Source organism: Rattus norvegicus, chromosome 10 (genome assembly GCF_036323735.1).
Source record: "Rattus norvegicus strain BN/NHsdMcwi chromosome 10, GRCr8, whole genome shotgun sequence".
Lineage (NCBI taxonomy): Eukaryota > Metazoa > Chordata > Mammalia > Rodentia > Muridae > Rattus > Rattus norvegicus.
The window spans coordinates 41,440,822-41,463,333 of NC_086028.1; the positions used below are offsets into that span (position 1 = coordinate 41,440,822).

The window sequence follows — 22,512 nt, forward strand, 5'->3', positions numbered from 1 at the left end:
CAAAGGTTAAAGTGATCCCATGTAAAAGGAAAACCAACAAACAAGCAAATAGAAAAAAAAACAGTATTAAAATCATCATGGCATCTAATCAGATCATGCTATTGAGCTCTAAGAGTCAAAACAGCACAGCTGGAAGAGTGCCAGCTTCCCATCGGGAAAAGATTGGTGTCTGACAGGGGATGCTTTTCTGACCCTGCTTTGATTGCCACCTGCTGCGTATCCATACCGCAGAACCATCAGGTACCCACAGTTGTCTCAGTAGAGAGAAAAAAAAAAGTAGAAGATTTAAAAGAAGGAAGAGACGAATTAAAAAGCCATGTGTCTTATGTTTGGGAGTGCTGCTGATTGAATCTTTGTAACATTTTGGGGGGAAATTTTTTTATGAGGCCGATGCTGCACGATGCTGCGTGATGCTGTTCGTTTCATAGCTGAGAAAGCGTCACTAACTTGCTCAGGATAAACAGCGAGAGGCCAAGGCAGAATTCAAATTAGATTTATTTTGAGTGTGACCGACTCCAAAACCCAAGTGCTTTTTTTTAAAAAACGATAATGATATCTATGTTGATAGTTATCCAGCACTCGCCTTGAATCAGTCAGGGCTCTCAGTGCTCTGCAATGGCTGATTCCTCGTGTTCTTCCTGAGTCAATCTGACAAGGTGCTTATGAGGAAATGCAAGAGGGTTCAGCCATTTCTCTATGTTCTGAACTGTATGAGAGGATGTCTCCAAGCATAAAGAAACCGGAAACTAGGAGGAGTTGCCTTTAAGCACTGGATAGGGAGGCAGTGGGTGACAGGAAGGAAGCCGGCCCCTGCAGACATGGGTACAAAGAGAGAATCTGGCTTACAGGAGCCAAAAAGGAAAACATACCATATATGGGCCTTGTAAGAGAAAAAAAAAACACAGTTCGATGTTGAACTTGGATACAAAATTGAGAGCTTGAGACGTTCTTCGTAGTTAGAGTGGAGAACGTCACAGTCAGACGAGAACAGCTGATAGAATGCGAGTTCCAGCTGGGTCCCATCTGCTGGTGCCTGGTAGAATTCTCTTTGTGTCCTGATGGGCTGGGGTGCAAAGAATTGTATTTCAAAATACTTGTAAATTGGACTCTGATTTCTACATATCCAGGTTAGGCAAGGCACCACTGCCTGAGGAGGGACTCTTGATTTTTAGCTAATTATATTCGGCGAGCACTGCTGTGCTCCTATGGCCCCAACCTCCTTTCGCAGAGAACATCGAGTCCCCCAGATTGAAAGCACTATTGTGGACCACGGGGTTCTCATTCAGGAAAATGTGAAACAGAATTGCTCAGGTTTCATTTGATAACACCAGGAGCTTGTCAGCATGCTGGCCATTTGGGCTTTTTTTCCCCCCTGTTCTTTGGAAATGTAAAAGAGACTAAATTGAACTACACGAAGGAGGAAGAGGAAACCAATCCTCCTTCTTGAATAACGCAGGCCAGAGACCTAATGCTTACTAAGGACAAAGCATCTTTTCCCCCCTCTATGTGTGGACTGCCTGTGAGATTTCCTTAGAGATGAGCAGAGAGGCTGGTGCTGGTGCTGTTTGTCAATCAAAAGTCAGGTAAATAGGCTTCTGGTCTCTGGTCCTGTCATTCAGTCAGTTACATTTTAGAGTCCTTGCTTTCTGTCCTTCCTCTCTACAGGGGTTTACTAGGTTACTCAGGTTGGCTGTTTTCTCCCAGACTCAAGCAATTCTCCTGCCACAGCCCAACATGGCCCTGGCCTGCATGGTACCCCAGCAAACCTGGCTTGTCTTCTTATTGTGCGCCCAGTTTGTCCTGTGCCTTGGAGCAGAAATGGGTTGTTTCTCACTCATCATTATTTTGTTTATCCCATAGATGCTGGTCCTAACTAGGAGGCTTTCTTGGGTCTCCTGAGAACAGAAAGTGATGACTTGGTATGAATATTTGGTTATGGGTATTTGAGGTGTGTATGAGGGAGGGGTAGATCAAAAGAGGAGGAGTAAATTCTATAAAACATTGAATTTCTGGACATAGTGGACTCAGGAAACATTTTATTAACTTTTCCTTTTCTTTCTCTTTTTTTCTCTCTTTCTTCCTTTCTTGTTTTGTTCGGTTTGTCTGTTTATTTTAGACATAGAGCACTTCTCTGTGTACACCTGGTTATCCTGGAACTTTCTCTGTAAATCAGTCTAACCTTGATCTCAGAGATCCATATGCCTCTGTCTGCATCCACAAAAGCCTGACCCATATTAATTCACTTCTTGTCTAGCTAGTTGTTACTCAGACTTTCTTTATGAACCATTTTTTTTCTGTTTAGGTAAAGTATGTTGGAGGTTCAATTTTAATTGTAAAAACCTGTGGATTACTAATGATATAGAAATCTAACTGTCCACAGGAGGCAGCATGTCCCAAGTAAAGAAAGAGGAGGGGCTAAGGTAGGTGGGCCATGCTTTGTCTGTGGATGAGATGATAAGAAGTTTGTAGTTGCACACTGACCTAAGAACACACAAAACGCATTCCTGGTTATTCATTGTAGACGCTGGCTTTGCATTCACATATGCAAGGAAGCAAGCAAAACCAGTGCTTGGCCCACAATTGCTGTACCCAAGACTGTGCTGTGCAAAGCCTTTCTTTTTACTGATTTATTTAATCTGTGATTTTGAGATGTCAGATTATTTTTTTGCACATTACAGGTGAGAAGATTGAAATCTCAGTGTCCTAATAAATTGTTCGGCTGAATAACTAAATGATTAAATAATGTATCCTGGCATCCAACACACTTTCACCGAGTTTAATCACAGGCCCCTTTTGGTACTTAGAACATGTCAATTGTCGTGTTTTGAATGTTAACTACTCCCCATAGGCTTCAGTATTTGAAAAGCTGGTTCCCAGAGGGTGCCATCGTTTTGAAAGGCTTTGGAAGGTTTGGTTGGTGGGGCCTCATTGGAAGAGGGGTGGCCCCACTTCCTGCCTGCTGTCTGCTTCATGAGTGTGCTTGCAATGTGATCAGTCACCTTACACACCTGCCACCATGCCTCCTTCACCACAACAGAATGTAATCCAGAATAAGCCCTTCCTCCCTTAAGTTGTTTCTTGTCTGGCATTTGATCCCCACATACAAAATTTAACTAAGGTACCAGGGAACCTTAAATAAGATCAACTACATTCAGTGAGTTTATATTAAAGTGGAGAGAGCTAAGCCACACATACAACAAATAAGCAAATCAAGTAACATATGAAAAGATATTAAATGGCATTTTAAAAGTGGGAAAAATAGGTTGAAAGGGACACTGAAAGAATCCAGAGGAAAAGCAAATGCTGCTCCTATGAAATGAACTTGAGGGTCAGGGGAAGGGGAGGGAGGTCCCTCAGTCTACACTTCCCTGGAAGCAGGTAGGACATGGACTTGGACACAGACAATCTACTTGATCAGTGACCCCAAGATGCAGAAATGAGGACATGGAGAGAACATGAAGGAGGACAAGAAAGCCTAAGCTAGAAACTCTAGAAAGGTGACTGCTTCCTCCCTTGTCTCCTAACATGGAGGATCTGGAGACCACAGAGTTAGGGTGTTTCATGGTTCTTCTGCTGAGGGGGTCTTCATCGATCATATTCATGTAGATTTCTCTCTGACTCCTAAATACGAGCTAAGTTAAGAGTAGTAGATCTTGTTGTTGGACGAAAACCCAGAGCACGAAGATGAGAACAGAGACTGGGAAATGGCTAAATGAGTGATAGTACTTGATATGCAGCATTAGGACACAAGTTTGAATCCTCAACACCCATGTAAAATTCAAGCATGGCCATGTTCGAGTATGACTGCAGAGCTATGAGAGGGGGGAAAGATAGGAGGGTCACTGGGGCTTCCTGGCTGAATATATAACATACACATGTGTAAGCCACTCAGACACAAACACATACATACATCTACAAAGCAGAAGAGAGTGGGGGTGAGAAATAAAGAAAAAACTGAAAGACAGTGGCCCTTATAACCATAAATGTTTTACAATCTACTTTAATGAGCATTCAACCTCTTCTCTTGCCCACCACCCAGAGGAGGTAGTGAAAGAGAAAAGTTGATAGGGTATGAGGGAAGTGGACTTGTTTAGCAATAGTTCTTTGGGGGCAAACTTGATCTTCTTTGGCAGTAGGTCAGTCCCATAGCAAACACCAAATATGATTCAGCAGCTACAGTCCAGTCCTCTAGGCAGGCAGACACCACACATAAACCAGCAGCTGTAGTTCAATCCTGAAGAAACCTCAAGGCTTGCCAACCAGCCTGAGACCATACAAGCAATTCTTGTGTGAGTTTCTCCCAATGTTTCCATTACCAAAAGCTGAGCTCAACAACACTATGTAAGGCGGACCAATACATACATGTAATTAGTAAAGAATAGTGAGGTAGAGCAACCCGGACCAATGCTCAGTGCTCATCTCCTACAGTCTGTAGGGTCATATTTATAACCCCTTATCACATTGCTTTTCACATATTTGCTATATCAAAACATGCTTCCACTTGTGTCTGCTTCAGGAAAATATCCCTTCAAGTATCTACTTGAGCAAGACATCTTTTCACATGTTTGGCCCAGCAAAACATCATTGGACATAACTTGACTTTCCAAAGAAACTAGACGTTTTCAATTCAGGCCCTTAGACCATTCAGCATGTGTGACCTAGGGTACCATGCTGCAATTCAGAAGCCACTCAAGGACATTAGGAATGAGACAATATAAAGCCATGCTAACTTCTTCCCTTCACTCTCATGACTCCATCTAGTTAGATTTGAGAGATCTATACCAATGATTAAGGAGTTTGGGACATTGTATTATGAGCCTCAGAGCCAATATTAATAAACAGCTTTAAAGAAAACACCAGCACTAAGGTTACATATAGCAAGAAGGAGATGTTCAAAAGGTCAATGGTTATCAAATTGGTTTATCAAACTACTAGGTCCCAGATAAGTCAACAGTGATGTAGGATATGAGCGAGTTTGGGGCTGCTAAGGAAACCTGCACAGAAAGGAAGCAGGAGTGTCACTGAGAGGGTGGGAGACAAAAGAGGAACCAGAAAAATAGGAATATACCTCTACTTTAGAATGAGGGATATCATTCAGGACATACTTTAGGAAGAAGAGGACCAAAAGACACATTATAGCAATATCTCTAAGATAAACAGGGCAGTGGTGGCATCAGAGGAAAGCACCAGGAGAATCTGGAGGACCTGGTCATTGCTATTGAGTAACACTTCTGAGGTCAACATGAGAGACGAAGAGATGATAAAGATGGACTTGGGGAATGAAAACAATGCACAACTTATAGATGATGAACTTGAGAAATCTGTAGCTGGGATCTTCTACCCATCACAATATTGACTGTGGTTTTAAACTCATCCTGAACCAGGAAAGGAATGCACAACCTCCACAAACACCAGATTGGAAGCTAGAGACAAGAAGGGCATCAAGATTGGGTGAATTCAATGCTGCAGTTTGCCTAAGTCCCTATCATCACCTCTCACAGGCCTTTGGAGTTGCCAGGGGGAATTCTGTGGTTCCCAGCATAGGCGTGATTTTCTCATGGGCTACAAATGTTTCCTCTGGAGGAGAAGCCAGTTCTGAGGCTTCAAAAGAATGTGCAGGCTGCTGCCTTTGATAACTCAGGAACTCCTCATTCTGTCGCAAACTGGTGCTAAGTATTAATAAGGGAAAGACTGGCAGGCAGATTTTTATCCCCACCCCACCCCCATGGTTCCCCAGTCCTTCAGCTTCTATGGCAACAGCCTCCCGACTGGCTTCTCCTTCTGTGATTTCTTTCTCATGGCAGCCTCTCTGGTTTGTAAGTTCTCAAAGCTCGGTGTTATCATTTGATTTTCTACTTCTGATGTCTAAACAACATGCAGTTCATAAGTATATTTTATGTGTTTTATCTTGGCATTTACAACCATCCATGACCTAATGTCTGCTTCTCTTTTTTTGTCGTAACTAACTTAATGTGGTATAGATTTTAGCCAAATTAAATTTCAGATATCCTTAATTCATGACCAGCATTTTCCTAATGTGATAACTGACCCAGTTTTCTTCCTGTTACTCTAATAAAATACTCTGAGAAAATCTACTTTTTGGAGAAAGGGAATTTTATATCACAAATTCCAGGCTTAAGTCCATCATTGCAAAGGAACCAAGGCAGGAATTTAAAGAAGCTAACCACACCCACAGCCAAGAGCAGAGAAAAAGGAATGCATGCATGCTTACTACTCAATTGACCTTCACTCTTAAATAGGCCAGGACCCAAATATAGGGACTGGTGCTACCCACAGTCGGCTGGGTCTTCCCACATCCATTAACATAATCAAGACAGTCCCTCACAGACATTGTCACTGGCCAAACTGATCTACACAATCCCTCATTGAGACTGTCTTTCCAAGTGAACTAGATTATGTCAACTTTATATTTAAAAACTAAACATCATAATGACTCTTCATATTTTCTATCTGTTAATAATCGTAAAAGAGCCAAGCTCAATGTGACCTCTAAAAAGAACTGAAAGGCCTACTTTTCACCACACCTTTATGATAAGGGCAACCAACAGTGACCTGCTCTCCTCACATGTCCTTTTATGAGCACCATAGTTCTGTAATATGGACTTTAGAGGGAAATTTCCCTAATTACAGGTCTTGTAACTTAATGTAAAAATAAAATACTAGTTCCAGACCTCCAGAGAGGTGGGCAGAGGTAAGGTGGTGATACAAAGTCTCTGAGTGGAAAAAATGAATCCAAGGCTTGATTGACAGCATGAAGGTTCTTTATGTACAATCCCTCCTCTGGTTATGGAAGATGTGTGTTTTGTCAGCAGTATTTACCCAAGGCCTCCTGTATTCTAGTGGGACTCCAACTGAAGAGCAAATTTGGCTTCTGAGCTCAGAAGATTAATTATGGTCAAGTAGGGTCAGGAAGAGTGCTGAAGATCCTGATTTGATTTGCTAGAAAGTCCCAGAGAACCCCAAAGGCTGTTTCCTGATTCATTTAGAGAACATAGGTTAGTGTCAGAGCTGTACAAAGACTAGAGTCCAGGGAAGATAGAACCAAGTATCCAGCTCTCATCTCCAGTGCCAGTGAGCAGGTATCATGGAATTCCCCCAAAGCAATGTGCCATAACATTGCTATGTTCAAAATATTGCCAACCATGAACATTAATGTCCAGGACCTTTATTGGATATCAGTCACAAAGGTAGGTTCACCAGAGTGACTGATATTAGATAGTCCCTGAGAGGCCAAAGAAATATAGCATGTACAAAGCCCTAGCTGAATAACAATGGGCATTCACCATAAGTCACATTGTAGTATAAGCATCAAGGTGAGCCCAAGTCACCAGATATACCCAGAGACTTACTGCACAAGTGTCCCATGGGCTTTATAATATTCTGCCAGGCCCCTCAAGAACCACTCATGAAGTCCTTTACAACAGGTGGGGTTCCAGAAAGCATGAGTGAATGAATTAATCCTTTTTCTCACAGGTGGGATTCTGTTCCATAATCATAACACAAAGACAAAGATGATAAAATCATGGCTTTTAAAGTGAGCAAGGGGGGTTGGGGATTTAGCTCAGTGGTAGAGCGCTTGCCTAGGAAGCGCAAGGCCCTGGGTTCGGTCCCCAGCTCCGAAAAAAAAGAACCAAAAAAAAAAAAAAGTGTAAAGTGAGCAAGGGTTGAGACAGTCTGTGAGCTCATTTGTTTGAATTCACAATCAAGTCCAAGTCTCCATATGTATAGTAAAGTCTGAGCATCTACAATTTTGAAAACTTCCCCTTGATTCTGACAACCATTCTTAAGTCTGGAGACTCTAAAAACTGTCAGGAGTTTAAAAACCCAACTTGAATCAAATGACCTCATTATGAAACTTATCTCTTGCTACTTAATTTGGAGCCAGTAATTTCTGTGCTTTATATCTTAATTCGGCAAAAAAAAAAAAAGGAAAATAACAGTTGTGCTTGGATTCTAGAAAGGGTTCTAGAAAAGACTTCTGTGATTATCTGAAAGCTTTCCTACTTTGATATTTTTGAAGGTGGAACTGCATTTGTAAACGGACTTGGGATCATTTTCATTCAACAAAATGAACAGGTCTACAATGTTTTAACTCTTGCTTATATTTTAAAAATAAGTTTTACTCTGAGCTGTGCACTTTAGTACAGGAGTGGTGATGACTAGCATGAGTGGTAGGTGAGGATCGGTCCATGTATCTCATGATAACCCATGTGGTGTAGGATGTGATAAGAGATCTTGGGGGATTTAAAGCTTCCTGGGTTGAGATCCATGGGTTGAGATGACTTGCATCAGTCTCTTCACTAGTGACAAGTCAATATTTTATGATTCAGCAGTAATTTAAGAGAAATTTGTCTTATTGACAACATATGGAACTGCTGTAGTATCAACTGATGGATTCTAGGACTAATGTGTTGCCTGTTACACACTCTGGAGGGATTGGTTCACACATATAAAAGAATCTCCATCTCAGATAACACCCTCAGGAGACTGAACTGCTTAGAGAAGTATTTTCAAAGATGTTTATTGAATAACCTATCAAGGAAAAAAGTATCTATAAATTATGTATGAATTTCCCTATTTTAATATGAAATATCATAAAATATTTTAGTGCTTTAGGTCATAAAATGTTATTAAAACTGCTTATAAAATAATAATTAAAATAAAGTTTAAGGTACCATTATTTATTATTAGAATAAAATGCAATAGGGTAATGGTATCTTATTTTGAAGTGTTCTAATACTTTGGTAAATTGGTTTAAGGTTTAAAGTTCCATGTTTATGACTATATCAACAACTTTAAAATCTGACAAAGACTTCATGAACTTATAATTCCCTATAAATTAGATGGACAACAGTTCAAATAGCATCAAGTTACTACACTTTGGGTCATTGCCAGAGAGACAGGATCTCAGTTGAGATCCAATGTCTTTATAATGAGTGTGTGTTTCCTACTCTCAGGAAAGAAAAGGTGCTATAGGGCTGGGGCTTCTCAGTGGGCAAAGCACCTGCTACACAAACAGGAAGACATGAGTTCATATCCCCAGATCCCATAAAGAGCCTGACATGGCTTCAAGATTCTGTAATCCCTGTGCTCTTCCAGAAAGACAGGAAGTGGGAACAAAACAATGGAAGAAACTCCAGGGCCAGCCAGCCAGCCTGATGTAAGCAATCCTGAACAAGAGACCCTGTCTCAGACAGGGTGGAAATTGACAATCCAGACTGTTCTCTGACTTCCATATGCACCCCTACACACACACACACACACACACACACACACACACACACACACACACACACACACACACACAAATGGAGATTCTTAAGATGAAAATAGAAAATCCACCTTTAAGAGTCATCCTTGGCAGGCTTGCAACCCCACAAAAACAACAATGCCAACCAACCAGAGCTTCCAGGGATAAAACCACTACCCAGGGCTCCAACTGCATATGTAGCAGAAAATAGCCTTGTTGGGCACCAGTGGAAGGGGAAGCCCTTGGTCCTGCCAAGGTTGGACCCCCAGTGCAGGGGAGTATTGGGGGGGTAGGGTCATAATGAGGGTGGATGGGGGCACACCCTTATGGGGGAGGAGGAGGGGATAGGGGGCTTATGGACAGGAAACTGGGAAAAGGAATAACATTTGAAATGTAAATAAAGAAATATATCCAAAAAAAAAAAGAGTCATCGTTGGCATCAAATACCTACTGTCTATACTATGTGCATGCAGTCAGTGCCTGACCCTGGCCAACATGACTCTCAGCTCTTTTTAATTTTATCAACTGCCACTTTTCCTCTATTGTATATAAGATGAAGAATGGAAATAAACAGAAATCTAAGTAAGACTCATTGGACTTTTCCATGCAGGCCTCAGAGCACTGTGCAAAAGACATTAGTCTTTCGACAAAAAGCAAACTACCAAGGACAACTCCAGAAATAGGATCCTGTGAGTGATAAGATAGTACCCTAGCTGCCCATGTTCTTATTTTATTTCAGCATTAGCATCACCTGAAACATGATAGAAGAAAAGTTCTTTGCCTGTATCTCAGACTGACTCTGCAGGTGGGACCCCAGCTATGTCTTTCCTCTCTCTCTCTCTCTCTCTCTCTCTCTCTCTCTCTCTCTCTCTCTCTCTCTCTCTCTCTCTCTGTCTCTAAGCTGTCTTGGCCCTTTATGCCCAGGCAGCGCGTGTATCTATTCGCATAATTCTTACAACTTCCATACAGTCAATCCAGTGCAGTAGTCAGTACAAAATATTCTGTTTACTCTTCAACATCCCCCAGGAGACTCTGTTGTAGCCTAAAGCTTTAGAATGGCTGTGTGGTATGTCTTTGTGCTGGGCATGATTACTTCGAAAATATTTCCAAAATTTTCTGCTATCAGTAGCCAGTCTCTGAGCAAATGGTGCAGAGTTCATAGCGAGAGGTGAAGGACAGTGGTTGATAATGGTCTCGAGCTAACTTCGTGTATTCAGTTAAGAGTCTTAAAAGGGAAGAAAGAAAAATGCAAACATCAAGAACCTCCAGTAAAGCTATTTGCCCATCCTTAATGGATGGTCATTTGAAAGGACATGGGAAGATAGGAGAATGGTCAAGAAAGGAAAGATGAAAAATATATAACAAGCCTCATGCCAAGGGGTTCAATTTTAACTGCTATTATTCAGTTGGAAAGATGAACCCCTGTAGACATATTAGCTAATCAGAGAATTGATAACTGTATCAGAACATCTTTCCTACTTCCTACTTCCTACTTCCTACTACCTACTTCCTACTTCCTACTTCCTACTTCCGGGGAAGAACAGGTCTTATGTGGTATCCTTGGACAAAGCAGAAAAGATTTCTACTAAGTTACTTTTTGTGCTGTGTGCTCCGGAGGACAAGCACTGCTAGGCTGTCTTCCAGTTTAGAGGTGGATTTTGGCAAGCCAGTACTTACCACAGAGCTAAAACCCATACTCAGTACAGTCTGAAATTCAGGTCGATGGTTTCTCTCTGAATGAGGAGTGGGCTGAGGCAGTCCTTGCACGTGCTCAGAATTGTTCCACTTTGTTCTTATTCGCACGTATGATTTCTGTCATTGCCTCTCTGTGCTGATGATGCACCTTAGGCAGATTTCTTCAGCCTTCTAAGCAACATGGATTTCACATACGTTCCACCATGCTTAGCCCTATTCTTAAATGTTGTACACACCTTTTCTTATTAGGAACAGGACTCCTTCCTTATCCCATAAAACGACTTTGGCATATAAGAAAAACTACCTTTAAAAAAATGCTGATCTAATCCTCATCTTATTAATACCTCTATTAATTTAAAACTCACTGGATAGTTGGCCTCTTTAGCCATATTTGATTCCCGTGGGCTTCTTAGATTTCATTTTTATTATTTCTGGAACTGAAGCAAGAAGACCTGCAGTTTGTGACCGTCTCGTCTGAAAAACACATAAAAATTACTTACAAATAATTACTAAGAAATGAATGTTCCCTGCCTTACAAAAGAGATCAAGTGTTCTTTAGGAACATAGAGAAAAACTTGGAAAATTGAAAAGTTTGTAAATGTGAAATTCTGTAATGTGAAATGTGAAAATTCTTCATTCTTTTTAATAAAACTAAATACATGTCTTTAATCTTTAAAAATAAAGTATAATTGCAATCATTCCTGCCTTCTCCTCCCTCAATTCCCCTCTTTATTCCTTCACTCCATTTTCAAAGTCAAGTCCTTTTATTCTCTGTCAGAGAGACAGAGACAGAGACAGACAGGCAGGCAGGCAGGAAGGCAAGAAGTCAGGCAGATAGAAGAGAAGAGAAACATTATAGATGATAGATAGATAGATAGATAGATAGATAGATAGATAGTAGATAGATGATAGATAGATAGATAGATAGATAGATAGATAGATAGATAGATGATAGGTAGGTAGATAGATAGATAGATAGATAGATAGATAGATAGATGATAGATAGATAGATGATAGGTAGATAGATAGATAGATAGATAGATAGATAGATAGATAGATAGATAGATAACGATTTGAATCTGTTTATTGTTGTTTATATGTACATTTTTTTTCAGGGCTGACCACTTGGGATTAGATAACCACTATACCCATGCAATCTCTAAATTTTGACTACTTAGATAAATTTCTTGAGCTTAAATTGATCTGGCCTTTTCTCCCAACCAACAGCCTTATCAGCCTCTCTTCCTTCTCTTTCATGGTTTAAAAAAAAGTAAGGACAATAAGCCAAGTTCACCCTGGTCTTTTTGGATGTGGTATTATCATCAGAATGCAGAACTTCATGTACCTCGATGTGCAGGGCACTGGGGCAAGAGCAGGATCATATTTTTACAAGTTAAAGGGCAGAAAGAAGAAATGAAGGTAACGATGTCTGTAGACACAGATGTCAGGGCATCCATTGTACTAACAGAGCTCTGAGGAATGCCTAGTCCATCCAGAAAGGAGAGCAGTTCACAGAAAGCATGCTTGAAAATACCTGGAAAATTTATTTGGATTTTTAGGCAGACCACCTGTTTTTAAATAATTATCTGTGCTGTCACATAGCAAGGTAGATAGGCTGTCAGTGGGGAACAGCTCAATTATAACCCCATCTTGCTACTGAATGTGAAGGTCTCTTGGAAGCAAGAAAAGGAAGAGAAGAAAAACACTAAAGTTTTTTTCCAAACCAGATGTTGCTTTGAAATTTAATGGAGATCACTCAATTCCACTTCTCTCATTAATGAAGCTGTGAAATGCTAGAACCTGAGTTAATGGGTTGGCTGTGCAGGAAGGGTTGAGAACCAAGAGTTCTTCAGCAACGAGTACTATTAAGCCGTGATGAGGGGCCCTGGGTGCAAGACCCACCCATGGGCTTTATCCTTGAAGTCCATCACTATGCCAGAAGTTCCCCAAGTCTCACCTGAACAAGAATCAGTTATCAAATGAAATTGGGTTCTACTGAGCATTTCCACCATTAGTCATAGATGGCTCCTGCTCTCTAAAGTCAGGTGATCTACTTCCCTCACAGATGACAGCCCAAGAAAATGGACATGGAACTCTAACTCCACCCCACCCCCCACAGATTCTGATCACATACATAAAGCAGCACCTCATAGCTAAGGAAAAGCAACACATCTCAAAAGAGCCCCCTCAGAGCAGGGTTCTACTGATTTCAAAATGTGGTTTTCCCAGGTTAAATACCAATTGATATAAAAAGGATTTTCACTGGAGGGAAGCCAGCTTAGTAGTTACCTTGGTCTAGTAGTTATCTCTTAATTTAGGTCTTTTTCAGTCATCAATTCCATTTGAAAATACATTAAAAGGAAATTGCCTATGACTTAAGAAAGAATGTGCATTTTAGATGTGATATATGAAAGTTCCTCATGAAGGAGGCTTCTGGGTAAGTGTAGTCTTGGTGAACACAGCATACTCAAAACTATGAAAATACCTAATGGTGAAGCAATTCCTATTTTATTCTTCCTTTTGATATATAGATATGCATGTGTGTACCTATGTATATTGTATATATCTGTACAGGAAGGGTGAGGGTCAGAGAGGAGAGAAACTATAGCCTGTTCAGGGAACTGGCTACTGTTGTTATTTTTCTATGGGGATAACAGACACAGGTGGGCAGCAAAAGGCAGAAGATGGAGGAGTGACCATAGAGGCAAGTGAGCCCATTCCTGATGGAGGAATTCCAGACATGCCCCAAACAATGCTTTTGATAACAGGAAATGTATTCAACCTCTGGGGTAGCATTGCCTCAGCATTGGTGAAGGAAGGAATTAAAGTCATTAAACACATTTATCTGTCTCTGTTACACACCAAGCACAAGGGAGAGCACATAGAAAACAGCAAGAACTGAATTAATTAATTAGTTAATTAATTAACAACAAACACTAATACAGACATGTTAAGTAAATGCAGAGTCATCTCAACAGTGCCCATGAGAGATTGTTTTTAGGCTTGCAGTGCTCCCCGGAATATGGGCACAGTCATGTCTTGAGGCTGCCCTATAGCTTAGAGTGTTTCTGTCCTGTAGTTCCCACCATCTAGAAACCACCTTTCAAAGCAATTTACAGAGCAGAGCTAGGAGTACAAATCCTAGGTCTACTGACCAATTTTGTCCATCCCTCAAATGTTAAGGTCAAAGATCCCTCATTCTACCTTAAACAAGAACACATGTTTTCCACAAAGCATGGAAGGATGATCGTTCTTTCTCTTTTCCAGTTCTGCTGAGTTATATTCAGCAAATAAAAACTATATGTGTATATATATACATATATATATTTAAATTTTTCAGTGCAATGCTTTAACACATATATATGTCACACAGTGGTTATTTTGATCAAGCTTGTTGGTATGACCCTCATCTCATGCAGTGATCATATGTATTGTGAGAATACTCAAAATCCACACCATCTAATTGTAACAAATTGTATTAAATACATGGGTAGGATCATTATCTTCGGTGACCATGTTGGACATTAGAACTGGAGAATACACGCGGAGAGCACTGATGTGACCTTGGCCATCACCCTTGGAAAACACCATCCCTTTCTGTTTCTAGAACATTAATATTCTTAGATTCCACATATAAGTGAGATCATGAGAACTTTTTATTTCTTTGTCCAGCTTAGTTCAACCAAGTAACCTTTAGGTTCATAGATACTGCTATAAATGACAAATTTCCTTGGTTTCTTATGACTGAATGATACTCTGTGTGTGTGTGTGTGTGTGTGTGTGTGAGAGAGAGAGAGAGAGAGAGAGAGAGAGAGAGAGAGAGAGAGAGAGAGGAGAGATGCTTATTCATGTATTCTCAAACATTTGAGTTGGTTCCATATTTTGACTATTGTAAATAATTCCAAAGTGAACATGAGAAGGCAGAAAAAGCTCTCTTCAAGACTCCCCGAATTACATAGCTGAGCAAACATTACATTTAGTTCTATCGTCACCCCCTTACCATTTCCCTAATGACTCCACACATTCATCCTCCCACCAACCATACACAAAACCCTGCTTCTCTCTCCATTCTTCCTGGCATTTGTTAACCTTTGGACTTTTAATAGTAACCTTCCTTGCCATCCTATCAGGTGTGCTGAGGTCTCACTGTGCTCCAATCTGTATTTTCATAAGGATTGGTGGCATTCGGTGATTTCCTGTATACCTGTTGACTACTTTCATATTTTCCCTGTAGAAACGTTTGCCAAAACCTTTGTCCATTCTTTAATGGGAGTTATCCTTTTTCCTTCTGCCGTTGAGCCTCTTATGCATAATGAATAGCAACATCTTACCAACTACAGGGCTGTCAAATTCTCCCCATGTTGTTGCTTTCAAAAAAACTCCATGACCAAAAGAACCCTTGTGGGGGAAAGGGTTTGTTGCTTAAACTTTCTAGTCACAGTCCGTCTTTGAGGGAAGTCAGGGCAGGAACCCAAGGCAGGAACCTGAAGGCAGGCTGTTTGCTGTTCTATGCAACACTACCTCTGAGCAGAGAACGTACTAACCAACAGGGAAGTCCAGAGCCATGGAGGCAGCCTGCCTGGAGCTCACTCTCAGAATCATGTTCAGCCAACTGACATGTACAGCCAGGGCCACCTGCCCCGGGGACAGTTGACTTCTATCATGATTCCACACAACTTTAAGGTTTTTTTGTTTTTTGTTTTTTTTCTGATTCTGAACAAAACATTGCTGGAATTCTGGCAGGTATTATATAGTGACTCTTTTGTTTTGTTTTGGTAGAATGAGTAATTGAACATTTTTAATTCTTCCAATCCATTGATACAAAGTTTTGTGAGACAGCATCTCACTGGATAACTCAGTTCATATGGAATTCACTGTGTAGTCCAGGTTGACTGCAAACTTGCAATTCTCCTGCCTTAGCCTTTTAACTTCTGGGATTACAGGTAAGTTCTATCTGGGACAGAGTTTTCATTTATTTGTACCTTCAATTTATTTAATCATAAATCTACAGGTTTTATTTATAATTATTTTACCAACTCCGTAAAATTTATTTGTAAGTAGTGTTTGATACTCCTGTAAGTGGGGTTATTTTCTTGGTGTCAGCTTGACGTGGCTTTATTAATATTATATAACCACACAGCTCACTTAATGTTCATTTTGTATTCTGCAGTTTCACTGACTTATTAGTTCTGATTTTTTTTTCTGTGATGCCCTTTGGATTCTCTAATTACAAAGCTTATCATCCACAAACAGAAATAATTTAATTCCCTTCCTACGTGAATTATTTAGTTTATTTTTCTTACCTAAAGGCTTGGGCTAGGCTTTCTTTCCATTAGAGGGAGCAGGAGTGTGCACATTGGGTTTGTACCTGATCTTGCAGGGAGAGCTGGTTATGATAAGTGAGCCCAGTGCTAGCTGTGGGCTCTGGCTTACATTGCGATGAAGCACATTTCTGCTTGTCTTGTTTTACAGTGAGAGAGGAGGGAGCTTCTTCACGTGTTTTTTCCCACATCTTTTGAGATGATTGCTTGTTCCAGCCTCTAAACTGCAAATACAGTGTTTCACCATTATTGATTCCCAATAAGTTGAACCATCCTGTGTCTTTTGATATTGTGAACAGTTACTTTAATGTGCTGCTTGATTTGGCATTCCCATGGGCTCTGGACATGACCTCCTATCCTCACATTTGCTAAGCAGGAGTTGTAAGCAGAAGGCTTTGCTTCTCTATTACACAAAACATTTCCTAGTTAGCAGGCTATTTCAAACAGCTAATCAGTTCAACCTGCCTGCAACTTTTAGGTTATTAGAGTCACAATTAATACATGCATATTTCCATGTTCATTAATAAATGCTTTTGGAATTACCTTTTTACATTCTTTTGACCTTTAAACGTGTCTTGCTGGTGTTAAAGTGGCCACACACCACCACTGTGACTTAATGTCCTCTACAACCCACTGTGGTCTCACTATAAGGGGCTTTAGACTTCTGTGTGTATTCCAATGAAGCTGCTTGATATCCTTCCTTTTAACTTGAAGAGTTCCCTTCAGCATGGTGAGCTGATGTTGATGATGTTCAACTCCCCCAGCTCTTGTTTCTCTGGAAAAATTATCTCCCCTTAATGCAGAGGGCTGGCTCTGCCTGGCATTGCTTTTCTTAATTCATGTTTTTGAGACTTTTACATAAAAACTTCATAAACACCTCAGTTCCCTTCCTTTCCTCTGTCCAATTCATGCTATGCACACTCACTCTTCAAATTCACGGCTTCTTTTTACTTGATTAAAAAAATCACACATTTTTAATAAGTCCTATCTTTTAAGATCATTTAGTACTGCTCAAGTGTATTTAATGATGAACTCTTTCGATTGTGGCACAATAGTATTGATCGCCAAGGTTTTCTTTTTAATTATTTATTGCGTTTTGATTTTTTTCAGCACTTGTAATATTTCTCCTCACTCTTCTCTAGTCAGCACAGTTTGACAAATTCTTTTATAATGCCAATATTAATACTGTGTGTGTGTATGTGTGCGTACACACACATACCATGTTCAACATGCAGAACTCAGAGGACAACCTTGTGTGTTGGTCCTTTCCTTCTACCTTGCTTGAGATAGGGCCCCTCTTATCATTCCCAGTTCTAAATTAGATGTAGCTGGCTGCAAATTTCCAGGCGTTCTCTCATCTCTACCTCCGATCTCCCCATAGGATGCTGAGGTCACAAACAGCTGCTCTGTGGTATCCAGATTTTACTTGGGTTCTCTGGATCAGAACTCAGGCTCCTGCAGCAAACACTTTAATTACCGGGTCATTGCCCTCATCACTTTCTGTGACCTTAAGGATTTGGTTGTAATCAACACCGTGAATATATCTTTTTGTTGATAAGCCTTGGGTTTCCCTGAGAACTGAACGTTCCTATTTCTATAAAATTTGAGTTTTCCCTCATCATTTCATCAGATAACTCTGCTTCCTTTCTCTTTGCTGCTGGCAGATACCTATAATTCAGCAAGCTATGTGACTGACAGCCTATCAAAGAAGCTGTGAGCGGGTCCACTCAGGTTTATTTTTTAATCCTCATCATTTTTTCCTGCTTAATCAAGTCCATTGCTTGAATTTGGGGGGGGGGGTGGGATTTTCAGCTCAGTCTTCACTCTGGTTTTCTTGCAGAATTCATTTTGCTCCTTCCTACCGTGTCCAGACCTTTGTAAATTTCGATTTGTTTTCTTGCTGTGGTTTAAGATGTCTATCTGAGTCCTCTTGCAGCTCACTGAGCTTCTTTGAAGGAGTTTGTTTGTCAGGCAGGTCAGGGATTGCCAAGCCTTTACAGCCAGTGTTTTATAATTTACCTGTTAGTCACATCCCAGTCCTCACATTATTCATGCTCCTGTGGATTTGATTTACTTTTAAGTCTGTAAGTCTGTGCTTTTGAAAGGAGATGTGAGGGGTTAGTTAGAGACTGGGGGAGGGGGTATGGGGTGCGGCGCTCATGGGCTGACTGCTAAGGTCTTCCAATGGCTAGTCGGTTTGCATAGTTCCTTAAGCACAAGACTAGAAACAGGTTTGATGGGAGTTGCATTAAAGACTTGGAACACAGAAGCATGCCTTGAGTCTGTGTTTGCAGAGGGATGGCCTGAAGTCCAAGTCCATGCGCATCAAATAGGTGTTGGAGTGCTAGAACAGACTGAGTACTGAGGGCTGTGATGGAGCCATGCACTCTGCGCATGCGCTCCTTCTATGCGTAGCTCTTTCTCTCCATATTCCTCCATGCACCTCAGAGAAAGAGCTGCTTGGATAATGGACAGTTTTCCTTCTGTCTTCAAGGCTTCCAATGTCACGGTCTGCTGAGCACTGGGACCTCCCACTGGGATTCTTAACTCATTGGAAGTTGTCTAAGCTGAGGCTTCGAGATGAGCATTGCCACTTGGTGACAATGAAACCTCTCAGTAGCAACTGCTTAATGCTCCCTGCAAGCGTGCCATCTCATGGGGGTACAAAAGAAATGGTGGACAAAACCCGATGTCGCTGTAAGGTCGCAAAGGTATTTTTATGGGAATTAGCTCGACCTGTGTTTGCTCGACGTGTGTTTGGTAGCTCCCAGCTCCCTCCCTTTCTCTTCCAGAGTGGGCGCAAATTTGCTGTGTAGGTGAGGATGAGCCTGATCCTCCTGCTTCTACCTTTGAGTGCTGGCACTATAGATGTAGTACCACTTTCTGTGGTACTACTGGGAATTAAAGCCAATGCTTCATGAATGTTCGTCAAGCACACTGCTCACTGAGCTACAGCCCCAGGTCTACCTCAATCTCTGTAGAGTGATGCAATACCGTGCTAAAAATCGGATTCTCAAGTATAGGTCCCTAGTCAATACCGTTCGCCAGGTCTGAAATATAAATCCTGTCAACATAGACAATGTGAAGTCACTGCAGATTAGGACAAGTAGAGTCCACTTCTGTGGCACAAAATAAGCCTGTATACTTGTACTATTGAGACAGCAGTTTCTGTCCCCGCTGCCATATAAAATTACCAGAATAAGCAATATCACTTCTTCTTGACCATGCTACCCATGATGCCTTTGGAAGAACTATGACAGGTCTAACCTGAGGAAAAGAGGTTATAAGAGTGCATTCATTTCTAATCAACATTTTTTCTCCTAGTAAATCCTGTAATATTTCTGCACTCTTTGCTGCCAATTTTATGCTTTCTCCTCTTGGGCTTATTATAGTCTCTTTACATGACAAACTAATGTCTGACATAAAGAACAATGCAGGTTCACATATCACAGCCCCACTACACTTGGGAACTAAGACCCCCTCAGTCATAACAAATGGATGAGCACCTACTTTCTTCCTTAAGCAGGAGACATTCTGAGTTGAAGACCTAGAAAGTCTTTCTGGAGGATTTGCATACCAGCTCTAAATTACCATGGTGTCTGGGCTTCCAACAGGAAGTGATCTCTAGTGAGATGCCCAAGGATGCTTCCAGATCTGACTTTCCCTTGGTATGTTAATTCTTTCATCTTCCCCCACCTAAAGACTTTTCTTTAAAATGTAGAATAAAGAAACCCCAGAGCTATATGGCTGAGGCATTGAACAAGGTCCTTTGTTGTTCTTATCAGTGATTAAATGCATTCTGAAGGAACAGCCCATCGAGAAAAATTATGAGCCTTTTGTACAAACTAGAAATGTAGAGTGGTAAAAATCTGTCAAATGGAGAATTTTATTGTGCATAAATCTACCTTAGCTGGTATTCATTAAATGGGTCTCTCACTGTTAACAGTGTATTCCACCTTGGCACACATAGCTTTTAATTCATTTAACTCAACATTCCCTCTAGATGTGAGTGATTGCCTTTGGCTATAGGCTTATTTGATTTTTTTTCCCTCTGACTAAAGTCTAATTTTTTTCAGGTTCTCTTCCTAACAGATTGATGTTTCTGTCATTGGATTTTTGGATTTGCCATGTTTCCAAAGATATTGATATCGGTCATCCTTCCAGATGGCCCCCAGAGGAGTGGAACATTTGGAGCATTAGTTTTTAAAGGACACAGAAATCAGAGCTTCAGACTTATCGTCTGGATTAGATGCTGACCACGAGAACACCACGGGCCTTTCTAAGAAGGGACGATGCTTTATTTTGGGTACATTTCCCAACATTTGAGTGTTGCAACTTCAATTCTTCAGTGTGCCAGGGCTACCTCACAAAGCATTATGGGAAACACATGGACCCCAGGGGAGGAACAATCATGAATTTATTATTGCTTTTCCGATGTGAATGAGTTCTTTTGTGGGAAGATGACCTTTTCTCTCGCCTTCGCATGTTCTTTCTTCTAATTCCTCCATGTAAGGCATTAATCAGGAGGTCAATACTAGATGGATACATGACCTTCAATCACCCTACCTCCAGATTGCAATCTGAATTAGCCTGCTTCCTTTATGAAGCATCTAGTCTCTGGTATTCTGTTACAGCAACAAAAACCCACCAAGACAAATAGTTTAGAACTGAAAGATTTATGTTTTCCCAGCCAGATGTTGTGTTGTGGAAATCTCCAGGCCACAAGCAGATATAATGGATAAACAATTGTTTACCCAGCAAGTACTGGCAGAGTAATATCCGAGGTTTAACATTAAGGGAAAAAATTATTGAAAATAAATTAGAAACTTCATCAACTCTGGCCATTATCTCTAGACAGTGCTTTGATTTAGGTGGCTTATGTGTCTTTCAAGAGATCATGTGTTAGAAACTTGGTCATTAGTGTGGCAATGTTGTGAGGTAAGACATAAGGCCTAGCAGAGGGTCACTGGGTTGGATGCTGGTAACAGAGGGTCTATAGGATTGCAGACTCTTTCTGGCTTTCTGTTGGGTAATACGATCTATTGTTCTTCACACATATACTTCTGTTAGGCCCTGTGAGGTCCTGGTGGAACACCCTCAGATCTGTAAACCTATAAATTAAAATAAAAACCTTTCTTTCCTAGTGTGGGAGCCTGCTCAGGGGTTGAGTGCTAGCTGTACATGCAGGATGGCTTGATGTAAAACCCTCAGCACCCAGGTATGGCCATAAGAGCCTTTAACCCAGTGCTAAACGAGAATGGTGTGGTGGCAGGAGACTTGATGAGACTTACTAGCCATCAGCTCCATGTTCTGTGAAAATGTGAAAGAAGAGTAAACCCTACATTCCCCAATGGTTTCTGCATGGGCGTACCCACACACGCATACTCACTCTCTCTCTCTCTCTCTCTCTCTCTCTCTCTCTCTCTCTCTCTCTCTCTCTCCTTTCTATTTTAAGTTAGCCTGCCTCAAGTACTTGAATAATAACAGTAAATAATTACAGGTATATTATCGATATGTTTTCCTCTTCCTCTTCTCAGAAAATAATATTCCCAGTATAATTATAAGGACACTGATGCCAAGAGAGATCACATCTGACATAACCTCTGCATTCTTAACCACTCTACTCGCTGCCGCTGATCAATACCCCAAAGATAAGATGCTCGATTCAAGCTGTAAAGTCAAATGCTGTGCTCTAAAGCATGGTCAAACTTGGCTGTTATTTTAGTCATTATCTGTGACCAGTGCTCAATGAACAATTCAGTTTAAAGTGTGCTCAGAGCTTTATTCCCATATCAGAAAAACATCTGTATACCACTGTGTTGTGGACGTATCTGACCACTGAAATCTCACTCCCAACATGCAATACTTAGAAGATAGAAATGTAACCTAATTGTGATTTTGGGAAGTGGGACCTCTAGGCAGAGATCTAGGTTAGGTAACCTCAGAAAACTGGAGTCCCCACCACCGTAAGATGAGAGGCACCAAATGAGACCCAGATGCGCACACATTTCCCATCCTCTGCAGCATGGTTCCCTCTACCTCTTAAGAGTTTGCTAGCGAGAAGGCCATCACCAGGAGTGGCCCCTTGGTTTTCATCTTCAGAGACAGTGATTTACAGTTACCGTATTTCTTTATAACTTATCTATCTTGTGTGTTACATTATATCACTGGAGGACAAAGATGCACACAAAGGGAGTCCTGGTTGTCTTTACTAGAAAGAAGGAA

At 40.9% G+C, this 22,512-nt stretch overlaps 1 long non-coding RNA gene across 1 annotated transcript in view; it reads right to left on the minus strand.

Annotated features, from left to right (window-relative positions):
- Window positions 1-480: 480 nt before the first annotated feature.
- Window positions 481-22,512, minus strand: part of LOC120095105 (uncharacterized) — a 100,200-nt gene continuing 78,168 nt past the window's right edge. Inside the window, exons 3-5 of the long non-coding RNA XR_005490220.2 lie at window positions 11,332-11,440; window positions 1,767-1,895; window positions 481-1,063 (exon numbers count right to left, since the gene is read on the minus strand). This is a non-coding gene — a long non-coding RNA (uncharacterized LOC120095105). The remainder of the gene's footprint in view (window positions 1,064-1,766; window positions 1,896-11,331; window positions 11,441-22,512) is intronic.